A 13,542-nucleotide genomic window follows, 5' to 3' on the forward strand; every position below is an offset into this window, starting at 1 on the left:
ACAACGTGCATTTCCAGGCACACTAATGACAGCCCAGCTCAGCAAGCTGCTCACCAGTTCACAGTGTCAGTCATGAGTGTCAGCCAAAGAGAGATGAGCAGGGTTAGAGGCAGTTAATACCGCACAATTACGGCTGCTGATCATTTGCAGTTTTTAATAACAACTTTGCAATTCAGATTCTGCACTAAAAAGGGTTTCCAGATCAGATAATGCAAGTGTTTTTCTAAGCCTGTCGCCTTTGAAAGACTAGAGACATGTACGTGTTCAATATTAACTGCCCTAGAATGGATGCACCTTGCTCGTGTTCAGACTTCATACACATGATCTTAATAGGATGTGCTTTAGGTTGTAATCAGTGAACTCTAGAAATGGAGGAGGCCGAGTCAGGAAGGCTCTCCTCCTGTATTGGAAGCCAATGAGAAACAGCACATCACAGAATGAGCCAGCAATAATAGCGACAGCAAGACTTACTACTTACGGAGTACCTACTATATGTCATGTACCATACCACTTATTATGGTACATTAGAATCATCTAATTCCTGAAACCATGCTGGGAGATGGGAATTGGTGTTTTCATTCTCCAATATGCAAAGAATTATAGTAAAACTAATTTAATAATCTCTAAGATTGTATTCCCAGTGAATAGAAGAGACTGCATGCACTCAGGCTTCTTGCTCTGTGCCAGCTGAAATCATCTCTTGTGATACAGAGTTTAGCATTAACACTAACTCAGGAAAGAGCTCCAAGGTACTGGGCACATTCTTTTTGTCTGCCCAGCTTGCCTCCCATCGTAAAGTGGAGTCAGCAGCCACGTCCACTTGGGAATGCTTCTTCCACCATATCTAACCATCTCATTAAATAGGAACTGCTTTCTTCTTAGAGACCCTCAGCCCCTTTGTCCACAGGCCAATCCCTAAGACCCCTCCCACATTCCTGACTATAATTGTTGGTGGGTGGGCACGTGAAACAGTAATAATAATAATTAGTGTTTTTAAATTTGCCAGACAATTGACATTTTTACTTCTCTTATTCTCACAACAATTCTGTGATACAGGTATTGTTACTGTCTCCATTTGGCAGAGGTAGAGAGTGAAATCCATGTGGTTAGATATCCTGCCAAGGGTCATATTTCTAGAAAGTAGCAACATTGAGATTTAATTTGTATCAATTAGCTTGTGCCACAAAAAATGCTAGGTTGACAACTCATTGGCTTAAAACAACAATCATGTATTCTCCTGGATCTGGGGGTCACGTGACTATTGGCTGGCTGAGCCTGGGGTCAGCTGGGTGGCTCTGATCTTGACTGAGATCACCCATGCCATTGAGCTGGAATCTAGCTGGAATGGCTAGATGGCTGTGTTCCATGTGTCTCTGGGGACCTGAGGGTCTGGCCTGAGCATGTCCTTATGGAACAGCTAAAGAGCAATAGCACAGATGGAAATTAAAGAGGCCTCCAAAGGCCTGGGCTCAGAATCAGCATACTACTGTCTTCCCCTCATCCACACATGGTCACGAAGTGAGAAATGTAGTCTGTCTTTTGTGAGCAGAACGTCACAGTCAAAGACAAAAAATAAAGATGGAGGAAGAAGTGAAGAATAGGGGCCAATGCCACAATGTACCAATAATCCAATATACTTCTTTAGGATGTTCCATCTCAAGCTGGGGAATTTCAGGTCCTTGTTGGTAGCTGACATGATAAGAAACGAAGCTCTAAGATTATGAGCCCCTGCATTCCCCAGAGTGAGGGTGAACCTGGTCTGCAACAGTATGTGGGGAGAGATTCAGAGACACAAGACAGAAAGTCTCAGGGAGGCTCATGATCCTGGGATCAGTTGTCTTCAAGCCTCAGCTGTGTTCTTGCCTTTCTTGTCATTTGGTTGTTCAAGCCTGTTTCTGAGGTCCTCACCCCAAAGTCTTTTCATGTAGGTTCATTTTCTGCCAAAGGTTACTCAAAATGTCTTGAGCAATACAACACCCTATAAGTAAAAGTGAATGAATCAATCTGCAGTAATTCATGCTAAGATATCTAACATTCAACATATTTTTTGCCTCTACTATTTGCAATGGATTAAAACTCAGTATCAAAAAGGTTGAATCCCTGTTCTCAGAAGAACTCATAATCTGGAAGAAGACACAGCACACACACAGCTTGTGATACTGCAAAATGAGTGCAATTTGCTCCTTTAAGGAAAACAAAGAAGGTGGGATTAAACTTTGATTTAGACAAAAATGGGACTGCCTCAGAGGAACTGATGTTTTCTGTTAAGTCCTGGGAGATTAGGAGGATTTCTACAATCAGAAAAGAGAAAAGAGGTAGGTGGCAGTGAGGGGTTTGCTTGGGGGAGGGGGAAAGGAAGCAAGGGCAATGAGCAAAGTCATGGAGGCATAAAACTACGTATCTGATGAAGGGATCAGAATCGCTTGCTGATTGATAAGAAATATTAAAGTGTAAAGTTGGAGAAAAGAGTTTTTCAGTGTGCCCCTAAGAATTATGCAAGGATTGGGGCCTGTTTAGCTGGCTAAATTGTTCTGCCCTACTTACCAGGCATTATGTCCCCAAAGTGCTATGGAATGTAGAAAGAGCCCCTTGAGATTGCCCTACTGCTTTTATCCTGATATTGTACTTACAAAGCAACCTTTTCATCATAATTTGGTTTCCCACATAAGCTGTCCTCTAGGGAGGAGCATGAGCTAACCAGCCTACAGTAATATTCCCATCCACCTGACAGTTATATTTCTTAGTATAAATTTTTGAATTGACAACCTAGTTTATAAAACAAACTCTTGGGAGTTTAGTGTGTAGTCAGGACCCTATTTTACAGAAACCCAACATAAGCTAAACAAAAAGAGTTTCCTAGAAAATTATCAGTTTGGCTCCCAAAGGAGGAGGTTCAGGTACCCGGGTTACTTCAGGGCCTTCAGGACATGGAACCCAGAAGTCCATGTTCTTCTCTCATCATTGTTTGGAGGTTTACTATACCTGGAAAGACACTGGCAGCCCTGAGAGCTTATTTTTATAAGTCACAAGCAAGAAGGAAGAAAGAAACTATTTTGCTCATTCTAGCAGAGAAAATCATAAAAGATGCCTCTTACAGTTCACATTTGGATTACATGTTCATTTGTGAGGGATGCGAAAGGAATGAGATACAATGATTGGTCCAGTCTAGATCATGTGGTCAGAGATGGGTGAGAATATTGTTCCAAAGTTTGCAGAGTGGATGGAGGGTATTTCCTTGGACAGAAAATTGCTGTCCCCATCTCTGTTTATCATGAACCAGTTAGCTCCTCTGTCCAACAGTCCCCAAGCTAATAGATGAAACTGAGTCCGAACCTAGAAAGCAGAAGACTAGACATGGACTGTTTCCCTTTCCCAAGAATGGAGAGGCCAAATAAACGACTTTTAGTCTGGCACTGCTTTTCTTAAGTTATGATTTGAAATAATGCCGACTGAATAAGCTCTCAGACAGGTCATAAATTAAGTCTGCAAAGGTCAACCCTGTGGGTAGGATATTAAAATATGCTGAAGTGGAAAAATCTGGCTGAGCATCAAATAATAAAAGAGAATGGGTGAGTTTTTATCTTCTTTGCTCCCTTGGGGAGGCACTCCTGTAGTACCCTGGAATATGACACAGAAGGTTTGGAATCAGTAGCATTCCAGATACTCAGGGAAAGGTGGAAAGAGGAACAGCATGCCCAGATCCCAGCCCAGGCAGCTGCTTTTCACTTACTCCCACCCCTTCCGGAGAAACTCAGCATTGCTTTCAAAATAGCATAGAAAAAACTTCGGTACTTAAAGAATCAAAGGGTCAACACTTTTTTGAGATTTTCTTCAGCCTTATTTAAACCAAGGACTGCTCTGGAAGGTCAAAAAGAACCCATTAATTACACTAGCTAAATTGAGAATAGTTAAAAGCATGGCAAATAATACAAAGTTTTGAAAGGGGGTCATGAAATACAAAGAAAAGCAATGGACATCAGGAGACCAAACCTCTGATGCTCATTCTGTGTGTGCTCTTGAGCAAGACATCCCCTTTGATGCTGTTTCTTCATCTGTGAAAGGCAACAGTTGGACAAATTAATGTCTAAGAATTTTCCACATCAGAAGATGTAAAATTTCACTAACATACCCAATTCTTAACCTTTTCTGAGATTGATGTGTTTTCAGTGTGCTTTGTTATTAGTGAGGATGATGGGAACATTGGTGTGGCAACAGTGTCTATATACTAAACCATCCTCAATAATTAATTTACACAGAATAGAAGACCATTCAGAGCTCAGCATTTGGAATCACACAGATCTGTGTTCAAATCATGTCTCTTCCACATGGCTTCGTGTAATGGACATTGTGAACAAAGAATCGCTAAAGCTTGGCTCTTGCATATCTGGTATGGGACACTCAAGAGTGGCTCCTTGATTTTGAGTCTGGGAGCAGCAGAAAGGTGGGCATAGAGTGTGGTTTTAGATATTCAAGGGAAAATGGACAGGAGGCAGAGACAGAAGTGAGGATGGAGGCCAAGAGCTACAGATTTTCAAATTGGGAAAATGATTGGTATCTTTTTGTTCTTTCAACAATGAGGGCGACAAACTTAAAAAAAAAAAAGTGGTTCTGACATGTAGATTAACTGTGTCCTCAAAAATGGTGTTTTATTTTTATTTATTTATTTTTAATGTTTATTTATTTTTGAGAGAGAGAGCAAGTGAGAGAGCGAGCATGATTAGGGGAGGAGCAGAGAGAGGAGGAGACAATCTGAAGCAGGCTCCCAGGCTCTGAGCTGTCAACACAGAGCCCAACATGGGGCTCGAACTCATGAACTATGGGATCATGACCTGAGCTGAAGTTGGACACTTAACTAACTGAGCCACCCAGGTGTCCTTAAAAATGGTGTTTTATAAGGAGTAAGTTAGGAGTAAGGAGTAAGTTGTCCCTTGAGGGACAAATACAGCTGTAATGCTCCATCGACACAGATTATACACAGCAGACAGTTGAATGAGGCTGCCGTGCCTTTCTCCTTTCACCTGGTGTTATGATAGTAATTCCATTTAACTTCACCCTCATTTTATTCTCATTATCTCACACTCCGTGTGTGGGTTATATTGTTGTTTTGGTGAATAAAAGAAAAACTTCTTTCAGGTACCTGTCTTCTTAAAGAGGGTGGAGCAGGGCTTGTGTTCTGCAGTCAACTAGGACATGGCTTAAATCCTAAACAGACACTGATTTACTCCAACTATATTATCTACCTTCAAGAAGATGGGTTGACAAGTGCCCATTAATAGATCCCCATCATTATAGTAGCCAACCTAATGAAATACTATGCAACTATAAAAAAAGAATAGGTTCTTGTGCAGTATAATAGAAAAGCCATTAGGAGGGGCACCTGGGTGGCTCAGTCAGTTAAACGTCCGACTTCAGCTCAGGTCATGATCTTGCAGTCTGTTCTGTGAGTTCAAGCCCCACGTCGGGCTCTGTGCTGATAGCTCAGAGCCCAGAGCCTGCTTTGGATTCTGTGTCTCCCTCTCTCTCTGCCCCTCCCCTGCTCATGCTCTGTCTCTCTCTCTCTGTCAAAAATAAATAAACTTAAAAAAAAAAAGCCATTAGGATATTTTGTTATGTAAAAGAAGCAAGATTTAAAACAGTGTATACCATATATATATATATATATATATCTCTTAATGTTTGTTTATTTTTGAGAGAGTGCAAGAAGGGAGGGGTAGAGAGAGACAGGGACAGAGGTTCCAAAGCAGGCTCCACACTGACATCACAGAGCCTGACAAAGGGCTCAAACTCACAAACTATGAGATCATGACCTGAGCCAAAGTCGGATGCTTGACAGAGTGAGCCACCCAGGCGCCTCTAAAACAGTGTAAATAGTATGCTATCTCTGGGCTAGGAAGGAAAGAAAAGAATATATTTACATATGTCATTTGTATGTACTTTTTGTATTAAAGTAGTTCACTGCAAGGCAGAGGGGAGGGAGTGCGGAGCGTCGTGTACAGAAATGACATGGGAGGGAGACGGTTAATGCGCACCTTTTCATTGTTAAACGATAGGAAGGTAAGGCCTATTTTTAAACATTTAAATTCAAACAAAATGTGGAATGTGGATTTGTTAGTTAAGGTAATACTAGTTTCAACCGAAAATAAATCACAAAAGTCAAAAGCTTAATACCGTGCATGTTTACTTCTCACTCACCCCAAGTCCAGAAGTGTCCTGCCATTCAGGGTCTACACTTCTTTCAAAATACGTGTCCTTCCTCCTATGTATCTAGGGTTCTCTGCATCCAGCTAGCAGGGCGGGGAGACCATATTGCTTAGGCCAGAATGCAGCTATTTGACTACTTCTAACTAACTGCAAAGGAAGCTGGGAACACGGTCTAACTGTGTGCCTGGAGGAGGAGATGAGTTTGATGAATAGGTAGTGTCTCTGCCACCAGTGGAAAGACCTAACAAAAGAGAGTTCTGATGCATTTCATTTCTCTGTTGAGTATATAAAATTAAGTTATTGCTAAAGCATTATTTTGAAATTGTGGCATTAACGTTAACTGTTGTTGCAAGACTGCTTTGTTGCTGTTGAAGAGATATGGACGTTCACTAATCTCATCCATCCATCAAATGCCTTAGTTGTAGATTAAAGGCAGCCATTGGAAGATCTGTCATGAGGGCAAATTTGAGGGTCTGCTGAACAGCAGGACTCTATTCAGGATCCTCTGTTTTGTTTACTTCAAGTAGGATGAGGGCTCTGCTCCACTTAGGAATCCCAGGAGATAAGGAGTATCCTATGCTTTGAAATGCTCCAAAGGTAGACACTGCTAGTACGGCTGGGCTGTCCAGGATAGAGGTTATGTTTACTTACCAGTGTAAGGAAATTCAGACCAAGCAAATGAGATTATTAGGTGAACCAATGACAGACTTTGCATTGTTTAGAACACACCTTTCTAGAGTTATCTGATGATAGCCTCTAATTGCCTTGGAGCTATTTTGCATTTGAGGGCAAGGCCAATGCTCATGTCTGTGAACATGCAAATGAATTCTGTGTTGTGGAGGGCTACTCTCTTGTGGAAAAGACACTGAGGTGTCCATTTATAGATTCAATTCAATATTCTTGACCAGTGAATGTATCTGTTCTTTGGATTCTCCTTTAAACTGGTTTTAATGTCTGCCCGGTTCCTTTGTTAACAGTAAGTTAACAAAGGAAATAAAATCCTTAATGTACGTTCTGTGTATCTGCATGAGAATCATAATTTTATCCTCTTCTGAAATGTGTTAACACCAGTAATTATTGAGAACTAAGGATCTTTGCTTCTGGCTTTTGTCAAGCTTTGCTTTCTTTCTGTGGTTTGTTTACTTGTCTTGTTTTCTCTTGTCAGCATTGCCAGGAAAGCTGTTATGTAGTACACCATAAAAATCAGACCACGAAATAATTTTACCGTCTTGCACTTGCACCCCCACCCCAACTGTTAGGATGGTAATGCCAGCGTAATATCATCAGAAAGTCTCTTCTGCTGACATTTCAAGCTCCCACAGAAAACGCTGCGAATTTTCTGAGAAGGCCTGGTTTGCAAGATTTGTTCCACAAAGAGGTTGGATAAGCACCTTGAATTAAACCTTCAAAGCAGCAGGCCTTTGGTTACTTGACCTGATTAACTTGGGAACACTGAAACTCTCTTCTTTATCATACAAAGTTTTTTGAAACCATCAGTTTTCATAATGAGAAACACTTTTGTAAACACCCTTTTTTTTTTGCATTTCCTTCTAATTAGCAAAACCTTTGCTTTCCACAAAGATTTCCATATGTAAAGTTTGTCTGCAAGGAATATTTAGTGTGAAGTATTAAAGAAGTAGAAGGCTAATTGAAATCACACTTTTCTTACTGATAACATATCAAAATCTGTTGGTCTGTCCATCAAGATCTAGCTGCTTAGCCTCCAGGAAGCTCAGAGCCAAATTTGTGACTCAACTTTTCAAAACTCAGTAGGACCTACCTAGCTGCATTCTGCCTTTTCCAGTCTTAACCTTGGCTCCTTATTTACATTTTACTTGTTACTGATTTTGCTTTTAAGTTCATTTTCTTCTTTCATTTTGTGTACATTTTATAAACCATCTCTACTTCTTTAGGGAATAGGCCAGATACAAAGAATGATGTTTATACAGGCACATTATAAATGCCTCTGTATTCAATCTTATAAGAGAAATTCCTGGAAACATCACTATTTCCTTTGTCATTGTTCTTCCCTGGTGCATTTCATTCAGAAACAAGGAAGCACTTGGGTGTCGTACTTAACTAGTCCATACGCTATGTAACTACCAGATATACTTTAGGAATGGACAAACAAAATCACAGTAAGGTCAATTGGTATATGTCTCAGTTCCTGCGATTATTCACATTGTTTAAATGATACCGTATTTTCGATCTCAAAAATATTTCTTAGCCATATCATTATTTATTAGAAAAGTACTTTCTGATCACCAGAATCTCATCCATCTTTTTATAAACATCTCATGAGCTAGAAAATAGCCTGTCATTATGCTTAGAGGTTAAGAATTCAACTTGAACAAGTTTACAACTCAGGTTGTAAGCTACAACTAAATCATCCTGGGAACCCAGTGCTCCTCAGATCCCTTTATAGAGGTGAAATCTCCCTAAAAGGAATCAAAGTATTGCCTTAAAGGGGGAAAACAAAAGGGGTGGTTAGCTGCTTTTCCATGGTCATTCCAAGAGCCCATTTGATGATGTATTAAAAGCATACTGGACTAGGGACCACGTTCTTCCTAGTGTAGAGTAACCTTGGGCTCGAATAAACTCTTTTCCTTTCTCTAAAAAAAAACAAAAAACAAAAAACAAAACAAAAACCAAAACACTGGACCTGCAGCCCCAAATGTGGGGCCAAGCCTTTGTTTTGCAACTCACTCAAGTGTAGTTTCCTACACCTGTAAAATATGGGTAAAAATTCCCTATACTTTTCAAGTGGTTGTGAAAATTCAATGTGAGCATGTTCAGCATGGACCTCATCACCAGCTCCCTCCCTGACTTACAGTAGGAATTAACTCTGTGTGAACTCTAGAGCTTTTAGAGCCTCTTTCTTTTTTCATGACCTGCTGCTATGCTCAAACAGGCCTCAGCCAACAGCAGCTCTGGGTTTTGGGTTTTACTTTTTCCCTGGGAGATGTCCTAGCCCTATCCTTGGACGTCCTTCATTTTGCCTTAATTACCTTTGAGGAGACCTTCATTTAGGAATGACTTGTTCATTTCTGGCATATTGTGTTTTCCAAAGTAGGCCACATCAATTTCTCTCATCCCATAGGCTCTTCTGCAGTGTGAAAGTAAAGAAAGGAAAATTTGGGGTTGTGAAAAGATTTAGTACCCAGCCTTAGGGTCTTCCACTTTCTAAACATGGACATCACTGTTTCATTGTCCTTCTGTTTGTCATCTAGAGGTTTAATGGGGAGAAATGGGAGGGACACCTTTATTTTATAAAGTGGAAAAGGAAAATTGAAAGCTTCTCCCCATGAGAATTCTCTGGCAGGTTGTTTGGGGAAAATACTATAAAGAAGTGGGAATCTGGAAATTGATTTCCTTAAAATTACCATAGGCAAGTACCTGTGGCCGGTCTTAATGTACCTTTGCTGGATGAGTTTCCTAGCTTGAAAGTTATTGCTCTTTGCAACCATTACTTTGTGGTATGATAATTGGAAAACTAGTTGCATACAGTATTGCTAGAAGTTAAAAAAATCAAAATGAGGCTGGGCTCCATAATGGGGAAAAAAAGGTAGGTAACTCTGATTTAACAATATTTTCTTGTATTTGTCAGAATATGGTAACTCTCCAAGGATATAGAATGGATATGGAATGCAACATTCCTCAAACCAATTTGGAGGTGAAAAAAATTTTTTTTCATGGAGACTGATATGAGAATAATGTTAAACTAAACATGTTTTTGAAAGCATAGGCTGTATTAGCTATCTATTGCTGTGAGACAAGTTACCACAAATTTTGCTTAGAACAACATACATTTATTATCTCACAGTTTCTGTGGGTCAGGAATTTTGATTGCAGGGCTGTGCTCCAGGTGTTGTCTGGGATGGATCTCATCTGAATGTCTACTGGGAAAGGGTTCGTTCCATTGAGGTGGTGGGCAGAATTCATTTTCTTGTAGTTGTAGGACTGGGGACCTCGTTTTCTCACTGGCTGTTGGCTGGAGACCATCCTTAATTCTTTGCCACTTTGGTCTCCTTTCATCAAGACCAACAAGTGAGCAGATAGTCTCTTCACAGGATGTTGGTTGCCATTTTATGTAATGTCATTATATAAATATAGTCATGTTCATCTTGTCATCTTTGTTACGATCAATTAATTCGAAGCAAGGTATAGGTTTCACCTGCACTCGGAGGACATTACACAAATGCATGAATATCAAGAGGTAGGAATCATGAAGGTAAGAACTGCAAAACTGTACAAATGCCTTGTCTACCACCTACACCAAGAGACTTGAACAAACTCTGGCGTAGCTTCTATCAGCTCAAGGCTGTGTCCCTAGGATGACAACCCTTGCTCCTTTAAAAGAGCTGCCTGGGAAAACTCAGTACTGCCAAAATAATGTATTGTTTTTTCTAGCTAAAATCTGATTATAGGTCTCTGATCTCCCTTTTTGTATTTACTTTAGAAAACTTGCTGTTGTAAATCCTTTCTCTGCCTCTTCAGAATATATCTTGTGCAACCCAGAAATGTCTTTCTCAAGGACCTGAGAGTCATCTCTGTGAAATGTGATCAAGAGAGATAGGGTCTCTGTTTCCCTTTTCCCTGGGAGAATTGGAGATTGACTTCAGTAAGCACCAGTTAGCAGACAGATAGCCTAATCACATTGACTAACCTTCCCAGTGCTTTTTCTTTAGCACACTCAGCAGGTAAAAAGCATCCTTTTTGTTTCGGTGGAGTTGAATCAGTTTACACTGGGGTCTCTCTCCCCTACTGTTGTCACCTGAATAAAATCTGTCTTGCCACATTTGACAAATGTCTGACTGTTTTCTTTCACGGGGGCAATCTTAAAGTTTACCTCCCATAATTACCCAGAGGTTTTGGTGTCATTTTGCTTTCCATTCTAAAACATCTAGTTTAGCAAAGTTGAGCTTCAATGAGCATTTTTGGATTACGTGTTTGGTGTAACTTGGGTGTTTTTCCTTTTACATGATGGACATTTTCCTAAAGAATGGTAATTGTCTTAAAATAAATTAATAAAAGTTAAATTACCAGGGAACATTAATTTTGAAAAGAAACACAAACAGAGAAATACATCGGGGTTGTAGGTCTGGCTCTGTAACATAGACTAGACTGAAATGAATTTTCTTGGTGATAAGGTGTGATTATCTTTAGGCAATCTGGGAAGAAAAAAATAAGTCTCAGCCTTACTGGAATAGAGAAACTGAGCTGGAATCAAGTAACACACCATTACTCCCCCTCCAGCCCCTCAATGGCAGTTCACTCTTTTTCCCTTGAAGGAATGAGGAGTATCCTAAGCATAGAAATATTCTGCTCAATCAGCTCAAGCCTAAGGTAGAAGAATTGATACAAAAGGAATTGGGACTTTAGACCAAGTATGTTTGCCAAGCAAAGGTTCTGGGATTTTTATTTGAACCCTTCAGTTAAAGAGTCTTTTTGAAGCAGTATTGGATCCAGAAGTGGTGACAGCACATTGTTCCCTCTGTCCTCCACTGAGGTCCACATTCAACCAAACAGCAAGGGCCACCTCTTGTGGTTTCTTACAAGGAGTGGGTCACTTTCTAGCACACATCTCTCCTCTGACCCTGTTGAGCCAGTTCATTTGCATCTCTCCCAAGCCTGTACCTCCAGCCCAGCTTGTCAAAGGGTAAATGTGTTTCCTGGATCATGGTGTGCTAAACCAGGAAGAAAAAGACATTGCACAGGCATTGAATGAGTACAGAGCAAGAGGATTTTGTAGGCAGTGGGGTTTTCTTTTGTTTTTGTTTTTTTTTAAGGGAAGCTCATAGCTTCTTTTATGTTTTATATAAACTGTGGACACGAAGAGCTGAGATTTCCCTTTGACATTTTGTCTGTTCAATGAACTGCAGAAAATGCAAACCTTTACAAGCCAGAAAAATATATCTTCCTTGTGTGTGCTTAGAATATTTAAAGACCAAACTGTGTCTAACTTTTTTGCTCTCAAAGTTTTGGAAATCTTCCTCTTGATTTTATCCTTTTAAAAATTAATTGGTTCTGGGGCACCAGCGTGGTTCAGTTGATTAAGCATCCAAGTCTTGGCTTTGTCATGGTCTCATGGTTCGTTGAGATTGAACCCTGAGTCGGGCTCTGTGCTGACAGTGTGGAGCCTACTTGGGATTCTCTCTCTCTCTGCCTCTCCCCTGCTCATGCTGTCTCTCTCTCAAATAAATAAACTTAAAAAAAAAAAAAAACCTAAAAAGAAAACTGGTTCCAATTCTGTATGAGTGTTTTAAATCAAGTTACTTCCCTAGTTTTGTATCATCTTTAGTATTCCAAACTAATCATTTCTGTCATTGCAATGCCGTTATATAGTATCCTTCCAAATATGATTCTTGGTAAAAGTAATTTTATTCCAAAATCACAGTAGCTCTAAAATGAAATTAAGTTCTTTATAGATATTTGCCTCCCTTTTTATATTTCAATCATTCCCCCTGAGATTTAGACCTACTTTCCAATAAAACTGTTTGTTCTCATGTGGACAACTTCTTCTATATTTTTAATCTGTTAGTGGTTTGGTTCTAGATTCTTCATTTTAATGTTGTTATGACTACATTAAGAAGTTTAAGCCTTGCCCTGTTGGTCATTGAGTTGTAGATTCTGGACTAGGACCTTGCACCTCAACTACTTTCTCATTTAAGGTCTCTGTAGACAGTCATATTCTTCACGCTTTGAGTTTCCATCACTATGTGTAGCTTTTCTGAGCCACTTGGCTAATATTACTAGCTTTATTTTATTTTATTACTAGATTATAATACCTTTTAAGCTTATTTAGGAGTCAAATGTTTGAATGAAATTATAAAGGATGATAATATTCCATAAGTTTGGAACTAAAAAGAAAAAGATTAGTATCTACCTTGTACTAGAACACTGTCATATTCACTATTTATTTCAGCATAATGTAGTACGTAAGTCTTAGTGATCTTGGTCCAGGAGAAATGCCTCCTTCCAGGGGCCCTGGCTGTCACAATGTTTGTAGCCTACTACTCTCTTCCCTCAGCTGATTGGATATGGAAAAACATGCGACTCAAGAACAGGCCCAATTGGTTCTGGGCCTTTAGACTTTAGAATTCATTAATGAAAGTTCCTTGAGTTGGAAGATCTGGAGACTGTCTTATAGTTCATATGTTCATTTAGAACCTATGCTGATAAGTAATCAAAAAGAGGTTTTTTTTTTACAGGGAGGGAGACAGAAAAGAGAAGAGAGCAGGGAACCTATTTTACGTAAAAATAGGGGGAAAGCTACAGAAAAATAGGCTGCCAATTAGCTATCTCGATTCTTGAAGATTTTCTAATTCCCCATTCCAGCCT

Source organism: Acinonyx jubatus, chromosome A2 (genome assembly GCF_027475565.1).
Source record: "Acinonyx jubatus isolate Ajub_Pintada_27869175 chromosome A2, VMU_Ajub_asm_v1.0, whole genome shotgun sequence".
NCBI lineage: Eukaryota > Metazoa > Chordata > Mammalia > Carnivora > Felidae > Acinonyx > Acinonyx jubatus.